Here is an 8,026-nt window from a genome sequence, read left to right as displayed (position 1 = left end):
AAGTGCATTAGTCAAAGATGAGGTGGCCCGGGGCTCGAAATGACCGGCAAGCTGAAACTCTCTGGAGGATTAAAATGGCCACTGATTTTGTGTCTGAGGATTTCTTCAGCTGCTGTGAATTCATTCCCAAGGTCCCTACTCTAGAAGCGTAAGCAACACACTAGGGCTGATGACCTAGTTCCCAAAAAGAGAGAGGCTTCTTTCCTGTGACCTTGCAATGGTACAGATGCTATCATTTGGCTGCACGTAATCCTTTAATTTTTACCCATGGAATAGCAGCATTAGTCTAATGAACATGGCAGGTGTTTGGGACCAAGAGCAGGATTATGGTGCAAGGGCTTGTATGTAGCCTGGGAGTCCAACCGATGCAGACTTAATCCCCTGACTCACCAGCTGACCTTGGGCAAGCCACTTAACAGATCCGTTCTTCAGTTTCTCCGGCCATAAAATGGGGATAATCATAGTTCCCACCGGAGATACACTTTGTCAGGACCTTTGATGTCAGTTTCCACAGAGAAAAGGCTGTTATAATTATGTTGGGTGCAGTGATGGGCAAAGCTAAGAGCCAGACTGATGTTTATGAACTTCTTAGGGACCTGTTTCCGGCTGCTGCTCATGAGTCCTGCTAGACAGTTGACTGCCCCACCCCCCACCCCGGTGCTCCTGGGCTGAAACAGACTCAGACTGGCAGGGGGCAGAGTGGAGGCGGAGGGGTAGTTTTTCAGAGATTTGAGGAATACCGTGAATGAATGGAGACAAGCCCAGACTTCAGAGCCCCATAGGTGCGCTTCTCTCTTGCCTCTTTTCCCTATGGCCTTGGAGAAGTTATTTACACTTTCCGAGCTGAGTTCTTTAATCTGCTGCTGGAGGCTGTTGAAAGAATCAGAGAGTGGATGCAAAGTGCTACCATAATATTGAAACATGGTAGGTGCAAAAGGTGTTCATTCCTTCTTTTTGGGTAGTTTTAGGTTCTGTAAAAGTGAGCTGAAAGTACAAAGTTCCCACACAACCCCTGCCGTACAAACTCACAGCCTCCTGCCTACCAAATGCCCACACCAGACGGGTGCATTTGCTGCAATTGATGTATCAACATTGACATATCATTATATAGGTTACATTAAGTTTCACTCTTAGTATTGATCATGCCACAGTTTTGTTAAGTGTGTAATGACATGTATTTATCATTGTAGTATCATACAGAATAGGTTCACTGCCCCCAAATTCCTTTGTACTCTGCCTATTCATCCCTCCCTCCCCTTTCTCCCTTTGGAGAAAACCACATAGTCCAAGATACAGGGAAAGCCTTGCTCTTGGGGCAGGAAGATAAGAAAGGAGGGTGGCAAAGACCCTGGCTTGCCTGGACCAAACCTGGATCGTGAGTGGTACAATCTAATTGAATTAGGGTCCGAGTTGCTAACCGAGATAGTGGAGAAGCAAGAGCTGTGCTGTGTCCAACACTCTTTGCATGAGGACACCTGCGACACCGCATGGAACACACTTTAATCTCACTTGTTACGGTAAATGGCTTTCAACAGCCTGTGGCAAATGCATTTTAGAGCTTATTTAAATAAAGGAGTGAACGGACTTCTGTCTATGCAGTTTAACTAAAATATAGGACAATTTAGGTGGCCAGCCAGTTGAACTATTTGGCAAATACTTTGGTTTTTTTTTCTTTCTTTGTGTTTTGTGCTTGTTTGTTTTGTTTTGTATTTCTCCAAAATGTGGACATGGGGAAGAAGAATCTCTTAAGTCCCTGTTTTCTACACATACATGATTTTTATCCTAAGACAGAATAAAATAAGTTACCTCATTTGATTACCTAGTTGTGACCATCACCTTAACTATTGATTAAGGTTAGCATATTTTTCAAGGTTGCAAAGGAAGATTGTGGCATAGCTGGGATAAAGACATGGGTCTCATGCTCTTTGCCAAGGTTATTTTCCACCTTGAGTACTACTGTCAAAAAATGAACAATAAATTATAATAGGAACAGTAACCAGTTTTGACTTTAAAAAAAGAGACAGAGAAAGATCACTGAAATTCATCTTTCCTCAGACCATGAAAGTAATTTGCCAACCTTTATTAATGGGTATCTTCACATCTTTAGCAACCTTAATTGCTAATTAATTAAAAGATGATTGGATAGACAATAGAATGTACTACAAAATGAAGAGAGTGAAATTTACTGTCATGATGCCTAATGAACATTCTATATCCTATTGGTCTACCAATTTTTCAGCTCCTTGATTTCTGAAGTAAAGAAAACCAAGAGCTGTTTCCTGAAAATTAGACTTAAATCAGATCAACATTAGAGGACTTCTGGGTCAAACTGTGTTGAGGGCTGGCCCCAGGCAATCATAATTTAATTAGAGCAGAATAGGGAGGGGAAAAATCACAGCAAGTAAAACAGTTTGGAATAACGACAAGAGCCTTGATCTTGAAATCACAAAACCTATGCCCCAAACATTTATGACTGTGGGCACTCTTAACAGATACATTAATTTTTCTGAGCCTCATGTTTTTCATTTGTAAAATGGAGATTATCAGTTCAGCTGAACGTAACAGAAATTCAAAAATAACAGTGATGTAAACAAGATAGAAGTTTATTTCTCTAACTTGTAAAAGCTCTAGAGATAGATATAGTCAAGGACTATGGCAGCTGTGCTGAGGTTCCTCCTGTCTTGTTTTTCTTCCGAGCAAGGGGCCTTCATTCCAAAGATTGCTTGATGGACCCAGAAAGCTGCTTCCACACCAGTCTTTACAACCCTATCCACATTAACAAAAATAAATGCATAAAGAAAAGGGAGCAAGACATCTACAGCAGATCTCTATTAAGGAAAATTTCTGGAAGCTTCCAGACAACATTTCAGCTTCTATCCCATTGGCCAGAACTTAGTCACATGGCCACATATATTTGTAGGAGAGGGTAAAAATTTTAGTGTTATTCTGGACAGCCATGTGTCAAGGATGGGGGTTTTACCACAGTATAAGAAGTGCAGAGTAGACATTAGGGGATACCTTGCAGTCTCTAACCCAAGATATTACTCAAAGGGTTGTTACGAGAGCCCGATGATATAATGAATGTGAACTAGCGGGCCAAGTATGTCTCATAGGTGTGAAATAATGGTTGGCCGAATCTCACGGACAAAAAGAGAAAATTAATTTTTTCTGACAATCCCTCTAGGGAGGAATGGGTGTGTACTCCCATAGAACATGCATATACAAAGGGACCCAAATTTCCCAGGGACACTGATGAGACAGTGTCTTTGAACACTTTAATAAGGCATGTCTTCGAACCAAGACTTTAAGAGGCCAAGAAGTGCTAACTGTCTTCTGCATCCCATTCCTTCATGTCTTTGATTACACAGCTTTCCCTCCCCGAAAATCTTCTCTTGCCCCCTTTCCATCTTGCCAAGACTCAGTTCAAATATTACTTTCTATGAGAATCCCTCCTAACACCCAAAGCTGGGTTAGGTATCCTTTTGCTGAATTTTCATAAGTCAGTACATACTGCTGTCATAGAAACATATAACTATTGAAATTCCTGTGCTTATGTGTCTCCATCACCCATCTGTGAGCTCTTTGAGGGAAAAAAAAAAAGCCTTTACACATATTTGTATTCCCAAAACTTATCAAAATCCCAGGCCTCAATCCATTATTCTCATCCAAAGAACTAGAATATTTACTCAATGAATATTATAGGTCATTGTTGGCCAAATTACAATATAAGGTTTTGTGCATAACTTCGGACTGAAATAAATAAAATTATCTTCCATGACTCACTGTGTGCCTCTGGGCAGAATCTGGCACATACTGGCACTGGGTCTTTAGTGAATGAAGTGAAGACTAAAATTCATTAAGAAGCCAACATTTCAGAGTGAATAGTAATCAGTTTGGGAAAGAAGGAACTTGTCATATGTAAACTCTATATGTATGTGAACTTGGACAAAGAGAGAAGGATGGGAGAAAGAAAGTCGAAAGATACATGATCTCGTTACCCCTTAAAGCAGGAACTCCCACAACACAATGTCATTAGTAAGACAGCAAAAATCAGAACTTGAAAGGTGATGGCTCTACTTCCACCACTGATAGAGTTGTTAATTTAAGCATTTCTTTTATTTCTCCTGGTAAATGTATGGAGGTGGCGGTGATGATATTTTAGCTGTTAAACAGGATTCTTAAATTCAGCACGATTGATGTTTTGGGCCAGATAACTCTTTGTTGTAAGGGCTGCCTTGTTCACTACAGGACATTTCACAGAGTCCCTAGCTTCTACCTACTAGATGCTGGTAGCATCTCCCACCCGAACACATACACATCGTAACAACCAAAACTATCCCCAAACATTTCCAAATGTCCTTTAGGGAATAAAATTGTTCCCCTGCCCCTGCCCATCCCCCTACACACAGAGAGAGAAGGGAGAGATTGAGAGGGAAAGAGAGAGAGGGAGGGAAGAAAGAAAGGGAAGATTAAGAAAGAGGAGAGGAGAGAGGCCAGGAAATAGAGTCAGAGAGATGGCAGGAGGTTGGGACAGCGGAAAAGAGAGAGGATAGGATTCAAAGAACGAGAGAGACTGAGAAAGAGGGAAAGAAAGTCACCCAGTAAGAGACAAAGGAGAGAGAGAGAAGCTGAACGACATTTTCAAGAGAGCCTTTGCATGTAACTACCCCTCAGACTCTGCGCCCCAAGACTTGGCCACTAATGAGACCTTCAGCCAGCCAGTTTAAGACGGGGTTATGGTCACCTGTCCCTCCCCCTACGTCTTGCTGTGCACGTCGCGTAGGACATTCAAGCATAAAGGGAGACGTGGTTCCCAGACAAAAGGTCAGTGTCAATAAAGCCTTGAGGCCAGTGTATTTTGATAATAAATGGACACTTCCAGGCTTAAAAAAATCAGAAAGACTATTTGACATGCTATAAAGATTAAAACAAACCTGGACAATAAAAGGAACAAAGATTCCTTTGATTGCAATGGTACTTAGAGGGTTTACCGAGCACTTTTCAATGCAACAAAGAGGAGCACATTTCTCTACTGGTTGTGGTGATTTTTTTCTAATTATAGTACTGCCATTCAAAAATATACAAACTACAGCAACAACAAAGTGGAAGTTCCCAAGCCTGGAACAATTAAATTGGAAAAGCATACAAAACACCCATGAGCAATGTTTTAATTCTAAGTGCTTTGGGCCTTGAAGCCCCATAATACTCTGGGGTGCACCTTCCTCACCTAGGATGCCTTTTTTGCCCCAATGTATGGGTACATTTATTTAAAAATTTTAGTTATCTTTATTAATTGAATTTATTGGGGTGATGCTGGTTAATAAAACCATGCAGGTTTCAAGTGTACAATTATAACATATCACCTGCACGCTGCATCGTGTGCTCACCACCTAAAATCAAGTCTCTTTCCTTCCCCATTTATATGCCCCCTTACCCCACACCCTCTTCCACTTCCTTCCCACCCTTTTCCCTCTGGTAATCACCATACTGTTGTCTGTCTGTCTATTTGTTTGTTTGCTTAATCCCTTCACCATTTCTCTCCCAGCCTCCTTACCACCTCTCCTCTGGCAGTTGTCAGTCTGTTCTCTGTTTCTATGATTCTATTTCTATTTTATTTGTTAGTTTATTTTTGGTCATTAGATTCCACCTATGAGTGAGATCATAGGGTATTTGTCTTTCGCTGGCTAGCTTATTTCACTTAGCATAATAGTCTCCAGGTCCAACCATGCTGTCGCAGAGGATAAGATTTCCTTCTTTTTTATGGCCAAGTAGTATTCCTCTGTGTAAATGTATAACAGCTCTTTTATCCACTCATCTACTGATAGGCACTTGGGCTGCTTCTAAATTTTAACTATTGTAAGTAATACTGCAATGAACATAGGGGTGCGTATATTCTTTCAAATTAGTGTTTCAGGTTTCTTCAGATATATTCCCAGAAGTGGAGTCTCTGGGTCCTAAGTCAGATCCATTTTTAATTTTTTGAAGAAACTCCATACTGTTTCCACAGTGGCTGCATCAATCTGCATTCCCACCAATAGTGCACTGGGGGTTCCCTTTTCTCCACATCCTCGCCAATACTTATTTGTTGATTTATTGATGATGGCCCTTATGACAGGTATGAGGGGATATCTCATTGTGACTTCAATTTGCATTTCTCTGACGATTAGTGACATTGAGCATCTTTTCATATATCTAGTGACCATCTGTATGTCCTCTCTGGAGAAGTGTGTCTATTCAGGTTCTTTGTCCATCTTTAACTTGGATTTTTATTTTTATTATTTTTTTTTTTTTTGATGCTGAGTTGTAGACGTTGGACAGATACAAGAAAAAAAAATGAAAGTATACCACCTCCTTACACCATACAGAAGAAAAAACTCAAAATGCATTAAAGACTTAAATGTAAGTTGTGGAACCATAAAAACCCTAGAAAAAATATATAGGCAGTAAAACCTCAGACATTTCTCATAGCGATATTTTTTCTGATCCGTCTCCTCAAACAAGGGAAACCAACAACGACAGTAACAACAAACAGGACTAGATCAGACTAAAAAGCTTTTGCACAGGAAAGGAAACCGTCGACAAAATGAAGAGACAACCCACTGAATGGGAGAACGTATCTGCCAATGACACATTTGATAAGGAGTTAATTTCCAAGATTTATACTATGCCTTTTAGCACCTCCCCCAAGACCAATATCATACTAAGTAGAACTGAAAAGTTCTTTATTATACCACTTGATCATCATTTTAATAGGGGGATATAATCTCATTATAAACTCTAGTAGTCATCCAGATTACCATCTTAATTGCCACATAGGCAAAAGTGTAATAATATATGCTTACTCTTTTATTGTAACAGCATAATTAAAGACGAGCAAGAAACTTTTTCTGTAAGCAAGCCTTCTTGGCCTCAGGCTATGCAGACATTTTCCTACTTTAAAGTGTAGTCTTTATGTGATATCCATTGGAAACTATACAGTATTTTAAAGATTCTCTTACATTCGGGGAAGCTATGGGGTGGGTCACTCTTTTCCTTCCCAAGTATCTCTTTCCCTCCTTCTCTTCAAATGTTTCTATATATACGTTGTTAAGAGAATGATCTTTGGAAATGGAAGATCTGTGCTCAGGTGCTGAGGTTTCATCACTTCCTGCCGGTGTTGAGTAAATCAGTTAATGTCTCTGGGACTCAGTCTTCCCCATCTGTAACGTGGGAATCAAATTCCTACTTGCACATGTAGACCAAATTTTCAAAATGTGTAAAAATTCTAAAACTGTAAACTCTTATATCATTTTAAACTAATTTTTATTGTGTGCTTGCTATGAGCAATGCACCGAAGCTACAGGTATTACCTGTTTTTCACTCTTCTAATATAGAAGTGCAAAGTTGGAAGGCATCTTAAAGGCTCCCTAGTACCAGGAGCATTCTCTTGAGTTATACAGCTATCCTCTTCTGGTTTCCTTTTTAAAGCAGGTGTCAAGCTGCCATGGAGGAATGGATTTGAACATGTAGCCGAGAGCGGTATGGCCAGGAATAGAACCCAGCCTTAGAGTCTTGGGCAGCAAGGTATTAGCAGGTGTGGATGAGGATCAGAGGAGGTGAGACCACACATGAGCCAATTATGGGACTCAGATTAAGATGGAGGAGTGAACGTGGGCTCAGTATAGAGGACAAAGGTGAGGACCAGGAGCTGGAAGTGGGTCAGTAACAGGGAGTTGATGGAAAGACAAAAGCGGAGTCCAAAGATCTAAGTAGAATAATCAAACTCATGGCCAAATATGACAAAACCACAGGTGCAGGTTATACAAATGAGAACTTTGCATTCATGGATGAGTCAAGAAATTTGGAGAATTATCATAGATAATCCCAGACAGGCTTCTGCCTCAAATGATGGGTGGCTCGTTCTGTTGTTTATTTATTTATACTCTCCCTGGGCCCTTGGCCTCACTTGTTTTCCTCACTGGCTTCTCTTATCTTTGCCTGTTTATTTATTTTTTAGACCCCAATTACTTTCATGAAAGACTTGAGA

The sequence above is a fragment of the Furipterus horrens genome, unplaced genomic scaffold (genome assembly GCF_987537825.1).
Source record: "Furipterus horrens unplaced genomic scaffold, mFurHor1.1.pri manual_scaffold_7, whole genome shotgun sequence".
Lineage (NCBI taxonomy): Eukaryota > Metazoa > Chordata > Mammalia > Chiroptera > Furipteridae > Furipterus > Furipterus horrens.
Note: the sequence above shows the minus strand (reverse complement) of the source record.